We start from the raw sequence: 4,465 nt of genomic DNA on the forward strand, positions 1-4,465 counted from the left end.
TTATTATGGACTAAATTAAATTAATTCAAGTGTTGAATTAATTAAACACTAGTGGACCTAGTAGAGTCCAAATAATTAAATTAATTCAAGTGTTGAATTAATTAAATTATATTGAGTCTTGTAGAGCTCAATTTAAGTTAATTATTTAACTAGTAAGACTTGGGTAAATTCAAGTAATGTTTAATTAGTCTCAAATATGTTTGAGATAATTAAATTTAGTCCATGGTTTTTTATTTTGATAATAAACCATATAATATGCATGCATGGGAGGTGAAGGGTTGGAGACAACTTTTGCAACTATCAAGGCTTGGCATGCTACTTTTGTCTCTACTTTTTGCAAGTCCAAGACAAGTCTTCCTCCCCTCTTTTCCATGCATAGTGGCCGAAAAAATACATACACAATTCTCCCAAGTTTTCTCTCAATTTTTATCTTCAAGTGTTGAGGAAGAAAAAATACTTCTCTTTGAAAAATCCTTTTATTTTTCTAGTGCAAAATAAAAGGGGTTCTAGTTTGCTAGTGGTGGGCCTAATTTTGAAGGAAAGATTCAAGATCAAGGTGAAGCTTGTAGATTGTCTTGCCATCAAGAGCTTAGTTGTATATCAACTAAGTTGGAGCCATCATCAACCTTAAGAGGTTGATAGGTAACTATTTCTAAACACACTATGAATGTCATTTTGGTGTTTTATTGTATTTCCTACACAAATCTATGGTGGCCGAAATATATATATTAAAATCGAAAATTTTTGTGCTTCCGTTGCGTTTCCGGCCACCGTAACCGATCCCCTTTCAGATTCAGCCCCTACATAAGGCACCATCTCGGCCGAAGGAAAGAAAGAAGGAAGGAAAGCTCGTGCCGTTGTTTTCATACTGGAAATTATTGTCAACACTGTGGGGAGGATCTGTCTAAATTTCGGTCAGCATCTGGTACGAATCGACAAGTTTCATACGTCCAAATTTGAGCAACTCAAAGTACACCTTCACAATTCGGTAAGTGGGTTTTTGATATGTATATTCATTTGTATTTTTAAATCTTGGATATACAAGTTATGGCATGCATGATTGTGTGTCCATTCTTTCGAAAATCTCAGTCTGTTATTTAAAATTTCGATTGATTACGTGATTTTTCTATGCTTAGAAATTCGTTGATTCTGCTGTGTCCGTATGAAAACTCTGAAATCTGAAAATCTGAAAAGTTCTGTCTGTTACTTCTGAATTCTGTTGCACTGTTATGATTTGAATTTGAAATGGGACGAGAATTGTAGTTCTGTTCTGGCCCCCATTGGTGGGTATAAAACCATGTTCTGTTCTGGCCCCCATTGGTGGGCATAAAACCATGTTCTGGCCTCACCCCTTAGAGGACTAACATATTGGGGACAATTTGACCATGGAAATGAGATGAGTAACAGTGTTATGTCTGTTCTGATATGTTTTGTTCTGAATTGATTTAATCTATTTCTGAAATGTTCTGAATCATCTGATGAATTCTGTCATTTATTCGATTTGTCTCTGTCGTGATAAGCTAAGAATATTAAGTTTTGAAAGTCTGTTAAAAGAACGTTTTAAGAAAATTAAGTTCTATATGTATTTTTGGAATCCATCGACCCCCCACTTGCTGAGTGTTTCCAAAACACTCACCCCTTACAATTTCAGAAAAAAATGAGGAGCAACTGAATGAGGAAGAGCAAGATGCTTTCTGGGGTTGGTGAACCGGAGATCAAGATCAGAACTCAAGATTTTGCTTTCTTTTCGTTTCCGCTATTTGAAACTCTGATGTATTTCTAATTCTATTGTCAATGTAAAGATAATATTTAATTTATGAAAAAGACTGGTTTTGGCATTTCGATACGAGGCTTAATTGTTTTCAAGTAATTGTTAAACAATGCCGGATGTCACCGACGCTTCAAACTCGGGGCGTGACACTAGCTGTATACAAGACACTGCCTTGGCCTCATCTCTCTGCTTCCACTTTGCCAACTGCTCATCTGCTGACTGACCACTCCGAATACGGTCTAGAAAGGAAGACTGAATCGTCAAAGTAGATAGACGGGGAACTCTACCTCGAGGATAAGTCTCTAGATCAAACCTCTGTATCTCAAACTGAAGAGGTCTCGACATCGTTAGATGAGCCATCACTGCGAATTTCCTGCTCAATGCATCCGCAACTACATTAGCTTTACCCGGGTGGTAGCTAATGTCACAGTCATAGTCCTTCACTAGCTCCAACCAACGCCTCTGACGCATATTCAGCTCTTTCTACGTAAAGAAGTACTTGAGACTCTTATGGTCGGTAAAGATCTGGTACTTCTCTCCATACAAATAATGCCTCCAAATCTTCAAGGCAAAAACTACGGCGGCCAGCTCTAGATCGTGTGTAGGGTAATTCTTCTCATGGATTTTCAACTGTCGAGAGGCATATGCTATCACCTTTCCATGCTGCATCAATACTGCGCCTAGACCGAGCTTCGAAGCATTGGTATACAAAAGAAAGTCTACGGGCCCTGATGGCATGGCCAAAACTGGCGCTGAGATAAGAGCTTGCTTCAAAGTATCGAAGCTCTTTTGACACTCGTCGCTCCACACGAATTTAACATTCTTCTTTGTCAATGATGTGAGTGGAACTGCGATGGAGGAGAATCCGTGAATAAACTTCCGATAATATCCTGCTAGCCCAAGGAAACTACGGATCTCTGATGCATTCTGCGGCGCAACCCAATCTCTGACTGCTGTAACTTTTGCTGGGTCTACTCAATACCGTTGCTAGAAACGATGTGCCCTTAGAACGCCACTTTCTCTAACCAGAATTCCCATTTACTGAACTTTGCGAATAGCTTATGCTTCTGTAGGGTCTGCAAAACTGCGGTCAGATATGATCCTCTTGATTCTTAAAGTAGACGAGAATGTCGTCTATGAATATTATCACAAACTGATCAAGATACGGCTGAAATACGCGATTCATGAGATCCATGAAGATCGCTGGCGCATTCGTCAAACCGAACGGCATCACAAGGAACTCGAAGTGGCCATATCGAGTCCTAAAAGCAGTCTTGGAAACATCGGCGTCTTTCACCCTTAACTGGGGATAACCAGAACGCAGATCAATCTTCGAAAATACTGAAGCTCCCTGTAACTGATCAAATAGATCTTCAATCCTCTGAAGTGGGCATTTCTTCTTCACTGTAGTCCTGTTCAACTCCCGGTAATCAATGCAAAGCCTCATAGAACCATCCTTCTTCTTCACAAACAAGACTGGCGCGCCCAATGGTGAAAACCTCGGGAGAATGAACTCCTTGTCAAGAAGTTCCTGAATCTACTTCTTAAGTTTTGCCATCTCTGTCGGTGCTAATTGGTACGGTGCTTTGGAGATCGGAGCCGTAACTGGCATAAGCTCAATCAAAAACTCCACCTCTCGCTCGGGTGGCAAACCAGAGACGTCCTCAGGAAAAACGTCTAGAAAATCCCTAACAATTTGGACATTGGAGGCTGACTGATTGGGTGCCTCGGGAATGGATATAAAAGTCGCCAAAAATGGTCGACACCCTCTATGCATGAGCTTCCTAGCCTGGACACAAGATATAATGCACGGTAAAATAAAGTACATGTCTGGTTCGAATAAGAACTACTCCATCCTTGGCGGTCGGACTAGAACAGATCTCCGCTGAAAGTCGATCAAAACCCTGTTCCTTAATAGCCAGCCCATCCCCAGAATGATGTCAAACTCTGGCATCGGCAAAACAATAAGATCCGCATAAACAAGATTGCCATGAAGCTCGAGGTCTATGTCTCGGATCACATTAGTAGCCGCCATCTCCTCTCCCGATGGCAGTACTACTGTATAGGCTATATCTAGCTCGATGGTCTTGACCTTGAGAAAATTAGCAAAGGTCTCCGAAATGAACGAATGGGTAGCCCATGAATCTATCAAGGCTTTCGTAGCTGAATCAGCTATAAAAATTCTCCCTGAAAGGTTGGAACGTCAAGCTGAACCCAATAATTACTAGAACCAACTTAAAGACATGCAAAAGGTCGAAGTTCTTCTAACCTAAATTCCAGAAAATAACACTGATTAGATCATGCAATCCTATCACAATTCTAAGTTCAAAACCTCAACCCAAAACATAAATTCCCAGAACATTGAATTTCAAATATTAACTTAAAGCTTTAAGATTCCTGTCATGAGCATGGTGTCTGGGTTCGTCTCTGCTGCATGGAGAGCAAAGACTCTGCCTTGGGTAGGCAGACGCCCCCGAGGGCACTTCTGCAGTAGGTTGTCTGGACTACCACATTTATAACACTTCCCTGAGCCATACATACACGCTCCAGCATGGCGGCGTGTGCATTTAGGACAGACTGGGTGCTCAAAGGTCCTCGGGACTGCGCGCCCCTGCTGCTGCTATCCTCTGTTTCTAGGTGGGCCGTGGAAAGGTCTCTTATTCTGCGGCTACTGCTGAGGAGGAGGGTGATGTG

Source organism: Primulina eburnea, chromosome 16 (genome assembly GCF_022965805.1).
Source record: "Primulina eburnea isolate SZY01 chromosome 16, ASM2296580v1, whole genome shotgun sequence".
NCBI classification, from domain to species: Eukaryota; Viridiplantae; Streptophyta; class Magnoliopsida; order Lamiales; family Gesneriaceae; genus Primulina; species Primulina eburnea.